We start from the raw sequence: 8,035 nt of genomic DNA on the forward strand, positions 1-8,035 counted from the left end.
TATCATGATCTTATGTTATATATCCAACTCCTTAAACTAACAGTAGAGTGTCTAATATGCTCAGACTCAAATCCTCTGCCTCAGGGAAATTAAATTCTATACACACAACAAATATTTGTTGGCAAGAACAGTAACAGAAAACAAGACAATAGAGAACAAAAGAAAACAAAAAGCAGGTCATGAAGAGTATACAGAGTGAAAGAACCACGAGATATTCAAGGTAAAATGTAAAGAGCTCATAAAAGTTTAAGCTGATGTCTTCAAAGACCCTATGAACAACTAGATAGGCTCTCTTCCATTTAAAACTTTCCCATTGGCTTGTGATAACATTTGAAGATGTAAAGATAGTTCCTTGCTAAAGTCTATTGTAGTTCAGTCACTAAGTCACGCCCCACTCTTTGCAACCCCATGGACGGCAGCACACCAAGCTTCCCTCTCGTCACTATCTCCTTGAGTTTGCTCAAACTCATGTCCATTGAGTCAATGATGCATCCAATCATCTCATCCTCTGTTGCCCCCTTCTCCTCCTGCCCTCAATCTTTCCCAGCATCAAGGTCTTTTCCAATGAGGTGGCTCTTCACATCAAGCAGCCAAAGTATCGGAGCTTCAGCTTCAGCATGAGTCCTTCCAATGAATATTGAGGGTTGATTTCCTTTAGAATTGACTGGTTTGATCTCCTTTCATTCCAAGGGATTCTCAAGAGCACTCAGCCTTCTTTATGGTCCAACTTTCACATCCATATGTGATTCCTGGAAAAACCATGACTTTGACTATATGGAACTTTGTTGGCAAAGTGATGTCTCTGCTTTGATTTTTTTTTTATATATATAGATGGTATAGATTTGTTACAGCTTTCCATCCAACGAGTGAGTTTCTTTTATTTTTTTTAATTTTATTTTATTTTTAAACTTTACAATATTGTATTAGTTTTGCCAAATATCGAAATGAATCCGCCACAGGTATACCTGTGTTCCCCATCCTGAATCCTCCTCCCTCCTCCCTCCCTATACCCTCCCTCTGGGTCGTCCCAGTGCACCAGCCCCAAGCATCCAGTATCGTGCATGGAACCTGGACTGGTGACTCGTTTCATACATGATATTATACATGTTTCAATGCCATTCTCCCAAATCTCCCCACCCTCTCCCTCTCCCACAGAGTCCATAAGACTGATTTTAAGACTGTAGTCACTGCTCACAGTGACTTTGGAGTCCAAGAAAATAAAATCTGGCACTGTTTTCACTTTTCCCCCATCTATTTGCCAAGAAGTGATGGGACTGGATGCCATGATATTAGTTTTTTTTTGATCTCTGAGGTTTAAGCCAGCTTTTTCACTCTCCTCTTTCATCCTCACGAAGAGGATCTTTAGTTCCTCTTTGCTTTCTGCCAATAGACTGTATCATCTGCATATCTGAGGGTGATGATATTTCTGCAGACAATCTTGATTCCAGTTTGTGATTCACCCAGCCTGGCGTTTCACATGATGTATTCTGCATATAAGTTAAATAAGCAGGGTGACAACATACAGTCTTGATGTATGCCTTCCCCAATTTTGAAACAGTTCACTGTTCATGTCCAGTTCTGTCACTTTGTGACCTTCATGTGGGTTTCTCAGGAAGCAGATAAGGTGATCTGCTATGCCCATCTTTTGAAGAATTTTCCACAGTTCCATTTCCAAGGTGTTATGACCCACACAGACAAAGGCTTTAGTCTAGTCAATGAAGCAGAAGTAGATGTTTTTTCTTCTGGCATTCACTTGCTTTTTCTATGATACAATGGATGTTGGCAATTTGATGTCTAGTTAGTTCCTCTGCCTTTTCTAAAGCTTGTACATTGGGAAATTTTCGGTTCATGTACTGATGAAGCCTAGCTTGAAAGATTCTGAGCATTTGATATCTAGTTCCTCGGTTCATGTACTGATGAAGCTTAGCTTGAAAGATTCTGAGCATTTGATGTCTAGTTCCTCTGCCTTTTCTAAAGCTTGTACATTGGGACAAGCTTTACTTCTAAAGCTTGTTCTAAAGCTTGTACATTGGGACAAGCTTGTACTGATGAAGCCTAGCTTGAAAGATTCTGAGCATTTCTAAAGTTTGTACATTGGGACAAGCTTTACTTCTAAAGCTTGTTCTAAAGCTTGTATATTGGGACAAGCTTGTACTGATGAAGCCTAGCTTGAAAGATTCTGAGCATTTGATGTCTAGTTCCTCGGTTCATGTACTGATGAAGCCTAGCTTGAAAGATTCTGAGCATTACCTTGCTAACATATGAAATGAGCACAGTTGTACAGTAGTTTGAACATTCTTTGGCATTACCTTTCTTTGGAGTTGGAGTGAAAACTGACCTTTTCAAATCCCGTGGCCACTGCTGAGTTTTCCAAATTTGCTGACATATTGAGTACACTTTAACAACATCATCTTTTAGGATTTTAATTAGTTCAGCTGGAATTCCATCACCTCCATTAGCTTTGTTCATAGTAGTGCTGCCTAAGGTGCACTTGACTTCATACTCTAGGATGTCTGGCTCCAGGTGAGTGACCACACCATCATAGTTTTCCAGGTCATTAAAACTTTTTCTGTGTAGTTCTTCTGTGTATTCTTGCCACCTCTTCTTAATATTTTCTGCTTCTGTTAGGTCCTTGCCATTTCTGTCCTTTTATTGTATTCATGTTTGCATGAAATGTTCCCTTGGTATCTCCAATTTTCTTGAAGAGATTTCTAGTCTTTCCCATTTCTGTTGTTTTCCTCTCCTTCTTTGCATAGTTCACTTAGGAAGACTTTCTGATCTCTCCTTGCTGTTCTTGCCTTGAGAACCCCATGAAGAGTATAAAAAGGCAAAAAGATATCACACAAGAAGATGAACCCCCTAAGTCAGTAGAGTTCCAATATGTTAATGGGGAAGAGTGGAAAAATAGCTCCAGAAATATTGAAAATGCTGGGCTAAAGCAGAAATAACACTCAGTTGTGGATGTGTCTGGTAGTAAAATAAAGTCCGATGCTGTAAAGAATAATATTGCATAGGAACCTGGAATGTTAGGTCCATTAATTAAGGTAAATTGAAGGTGACAAGCAGGAGATGGTAAGAGTGAACATCGATATTTTAGGTATCAGTGAACTAAAATGGACCAGAACAGCGAATTTAATTCAGATGACCATTATATCTACTACTGTGGGCAAGAATCCCTTAGAAGAAATGGAGTAGCCCTCATAGTCAACAGAAGAGTCTGAAATGTAGTACTTGGATGCAATCTCAAAAATGACAGAATGATCTCAGTTCATTTTCACGGCAAACCATTCAGTATCACAGTAATCCAAGTCTATACTCCAACCACTAATGCTGAAGAAGCTGAAGTCTAACATTTCTATATTGACCTTCTAGAATTAACACCAATAAAAGATGTCCTTTTCATCATATGTGACTGAAATGCAAAAGTAGGAAGTCAAGAGATACCTGGAGTAACAGACAAGTTTGGCCTTAGAGTACAAAATGAAGCAGGACAAAGGCTAACAAGAGTTTTTCCAAGAGAACACACTGGTCATAGCAAACCCCCGTTTCCAACAACATAAGAGAAGAGTCTACACCTGGACATCACCAGATGGTCTATACAAAAATAAGATTGATCATATTCTTTGCAGCCAAAGATGGAGAAGCTCTATACAGTCAGCCAAACAAGAGCAGGAGCTGACTGTGGCTCAGATCATGGACTCCTTATTGCAAAATTCAGGCTTAAATTGAAGAATGTAGGGAAAACTCTAGCTCAGGTCTGACCTAAATCAAATCCCTTATGATTATACAGTGGAAGTGACAAATAGATTCAAGGGATTAGATCTGGTAGACAGAGTGTCTGAAACCTAAGGACAGAGGTTCATAACATTGTACAGAAGGTGTTGATCAAAACCATCCCAAAGAAAATTAAATGCAAGAAGGCAAAATGGTGATCTGCGGAGGCCTCACAAATAGCTGAGAAAAGGAGAGAAGTGAAAGGCAAAGGAGAAAGGGAAAGATATACCCAACTGAATGTGGAGTTCCAGAAAGTAGCAAGGAGAGATAAGAAGGCCTTCTTAAGAGTCCTTCATTCTACATGTAGCAGATATATCCGGAATCTGTGGTTATGCCACTCAAGATTCCATCAGTATCCTCCAGAGCCATCTGCTGTCCATAATGAACAGGACTTCAGAACCCAAACTATATACTTAACCTGAGCAAAATAAGCTTCCAGCTTATTTTAAAATCATTGCTTTTCCAAAATGCATTCACTAGGAAGATCTGCTATAAAACAGTGAATATTTTATGCAACTAAAATTAGACCTTTCAGCCTGCTTGGTATGATGCATGATTGCACACACTTATCGCAAGTGATTCAGCCAAAATTAAAAGTAATTTTATTTTTTTATTAGACATCTAGTGCAAAAGATCAAAAAAGACATTTAAGATCCCTGTCATCCCTTATACTTAATTTTTATTCATTTATTTTTAATTGGAGGATAATTGCTTTACCATGTTGTGTTGGTTTCTGCCATACATCAACATGAATCAGTCATAGGTATACCTATGTTCCCTTTCTCTCAAACCTCCCACCCCACCCCACCCCTCTAGGTTGTCACAGAACCTTACACTTAAAAAAATTTTGTAACTTACCCACAGCACCTTTTTTACCATATGGTGTAGATCTTTAAGCCACAACAATATTAGGGTGAAAGCCAACAAAGTTGTGTATAATTTTTATACAAAAATCATGAGAGATGCATCCTAAATTGTAGAAATCTGTTTGCTAGGAATAATTTCAAATTATAGTGATATTATGAAGCCCTATTGCTTGCCACTTTAAATGTCCGGCCAGGACGTCATTGGCATGGCTATTGATGTTTCCAATTTCTTGGCCACTGGTTCCTCCTTAGACTCTTATGGGCAGCAATTTTAGGCAACTTGCAATTTCCTGAACACATTATGCTGTTCAATCCTCAGTGCTGTGTAATTCACTGTTCGCTCTGAAAGGAGGCCCTGGCCTATTTGTCTTACTCATCAAACTCCTACTTTTCTTTTAACTCTGCCTAAAACACTACCTTTATTATGACACGTTCTGCTTCTCCCTGTAGCCATTCCAAACAGATGACCTTCCTTTTCTGCTGCCAAGTGAATCTTGTACAGAATTCTGTTAGAGCCCTTACCCTCTGTACTGCCGTTATTTGTTTATGTCGATCTCTTTCCTCCTGTAGCATGATCTCCCTGAGGACAAGGAGGATGTCTTTTTTTGTTTTGTTTTGTTTTTCTTTAATTTTATATTATTTTTAAATTTTACATAATTGTATTAGTTTTGCCAAATATCAAAATGAATCCGCCATAGGTATACATGTGTTCCCCATTTGTGACTCAAGCCTTGCATGTGAGATGTGTTTTTTAAAAGTGTTTGATCCAAAAAAGAATAAGAGAGAATTCCTTGGTGGTCCAGTGGTTAGGACTGTGAGCTTTCACTGCCTAGGGCCTGGGTTCAATCCCTGGTAGGGGAACAAAGATACCGCAAATTGTGCCAAAAAGAAAAAAAAGGATACAAGAATGAATGAATGTGTGCCACCTCCAGCGCCTCTCTGGGTGATGTCCTTTATGAAATTTAGAGTGGGAAATTTTCCTTATATTTTTATCATTAACCAAGTTCATAATGATAACTCAGAAGGAACTAAGAATGGAAATGTGAATTCTACTTATAAGTATGGTTCTGAGACTGTGCTTTTCATTTTATATCATTTGCCTAATTTATCCCTTCCAGTCATCCCCTCAGCAAATAATCATTAAATTCATATTATAATCATAGCACCACACTAAATACTGTAAAGTAGGTTGCAAAGAAGAATAAAGGCTCTTCCAGGATTTTCATAACCTTTCTAGGAAGACAATTCATCCATGTTTTTAAAAGCCAAATAGTAGTACCTAGAAGATATGTATTGCCATGTGCCAAATGAGAGAGGCAGACAATGGATGTTATAGGCAGGCAGAAGAGGAGCAATCGCTTTAGTCATGAGCAAAATAGCACCTGAGGAAAAACTTACAAGACAGATACCATGTTGGAATAATGGAATGAACAAAGGTTTGTGTAAATTTTCCCTACTAAGAATCTGAGGATATAAGAAATCCATTCTCCATATTTTAATCATTTTATCCCAACTTTAAAACTGACTGAGAATACTAGCATTTTAATCATTCTCTCAGCCAAAGTCTACCTTTAAAATATAATTTATTTGTAGCAAACACTGTTTTGGTATTTTCAGTACCAGGTACTTCCAGGCTTTTCTCAAGTCCTTACCAGCCTTTGGGTGTGAGCCCCTCAGCCTTGTCCCTCTCTCAGAGCAATTCTCTGTCAGTCTTTCAGAAGACTGCCCTCTCCTCTGATGAGTTTTCATTGGTCTGAGTAGCTGGTCTCAAACAGACTGTCCCTAAAGGTGTCATTATGTCATCTTGTCTCTCCTCCTCAGGTTGTGCTCAGAAATAGACTTTCCCATAATGGGTAATTTGAGGTCAGTGTTCTGCTCTGAACTAATACAACATAACACTGCATGCAGCAGCTGCAAGAGAGGACCTGCCTCTCAGATGTGCTCAGTCAGAGCGCTGTGGATCTGTCAGGAAGAGTCTGATTTAACGTGTAAAGTGCCTGTGGGCATAACAGTGACACAGAGAGCAACTGAGCTCGGCACTAACCCTTTCTGCTACATTTTTTCAAACAGAAGTGGAGGTGGTCACTTCTGTTTTAACTCACGGGGTTTACTATGTGTATTAACAAATCAGAGAGTGTTAAACTTCACCATGAACTGCAAGATCACACAGTCCAACCCCTCAATTTACAGAGAATCTACAACTTGCCCAAGATCACACAACCAATCAGGGAAAAAAAAAAAGGGACTAGAAGCCAGGGGTTTGCGTCACGGTTGCTCTCTCACTCCATATCATGTACTTTCTCTCCAAAGTAGGCACCCCTGGGTTCATGAGAATCCCCACTGGGTGTGCCCTGGATTCCTGTACACTTTCTCCATCCTTTCTGAATATTTGTTGCCAAAACAGGGTTTACAAATAATACTAATATAAACACAGACATACCTCATTTTATGCAATCTCTTTTCCTAAAGACAGGGTCTGAATTTTTCCCCCCAAATAAATAGCATCCAACTGTGGATGGAGATGGATACTGTAAGTATTAATCACTGTTTTTTATTATTATCATTCTCACAAGACAACTTGATAAGAAAGCAAAGTATTCACTCTTTAACAGTATACATCAGTTTTAGGCTATTCAGATAAAAATGTTTTAACATGCTCAAGTTTTACATGCATGTTATCACTTTATATATTATGTTAGTGTTTAATATATTAAATTTCTCAATATTAATGACCCCAAATAATTAATCCTTTTTTCCCCTTTATGATTTATATGGTATGTTTAAAAAAAAAAAAAAAACTATTACTTCTGTGCTAATTTCCATAGGTCTTTGCCATAAAAATTACAGATGAAAACTTTAAGGAAACTTCATTAAAGTATACTGGGGAAAAAATTAGACAGGTAGGTAGGTAGGTAGTCTTTTGAAGAACTGGATTAAAATGAAAAGAGAGAGAGAAGTGACATCATGAAGAGTGTTATTGTCCAGAGAAGAGTCAGCATAGGATTTTTTAAAATATTTATTTATTTATTTTGACTCTCCCAGTTCTTACTTGCAGCAGGAAGGATCTTCTGTCTTTGTTGTGGCACGAGGGACCTTCTTAGTTGTGGCATGTAAGATCTAGTTCCCTGACCAGGGATGGAACCCAGGCACCCTGCACTGGAAGCAGGGTGGATTGGGGGTGCTCGGCAGAGTCCATGGTCTGTCTAAAGGCATTTAGATTCACTTAAAAAAAAAAAAAAACACATATCCATGGAAAACCTAATTGCAGGCCTTTTCAGTCCAAGGTCAAACAGTTGGTGAGTTCTAGATTCTTAAAACCCATGAGCCTGAGACCTCAGGGATACCCACACAGAAACAAGAACTGTTAAGAAGTCATTGTTTAATATCATAGCACA

General features: G+C 38.6%; 1 protein-coding gene across 11 annotated transcripts in view; it reads left to right on the plus strand.

Annotated features, from left to right (window-relative positions):
- The window catches only part of EPHA6 (EPH receptor A6), a 1,033,311-nt gene that overhangs the window by 969,135 nt on the left and 56,141 nt on the right, over nt 1-8,035 (plus strand). The window lies entirely within an intron of this gene.

The sequence above is a fragment of the Bos taurus genome, chromosome 1 (genome assembly GCF_002263795.3).
Source record: "Bos taurus isolate L1 Dominette 01449 registration number 42190680 breed Hereford chromosome 1, ARS-UCD2.0, whole genome shotgun sequence".
NCBI classification, from domain to species: domain Eukaryota; kingdom Metazoa; phylum Chordata; class Mammalia; order Artiodactyla; family Bovidae; genus Bos; species Bos taurus.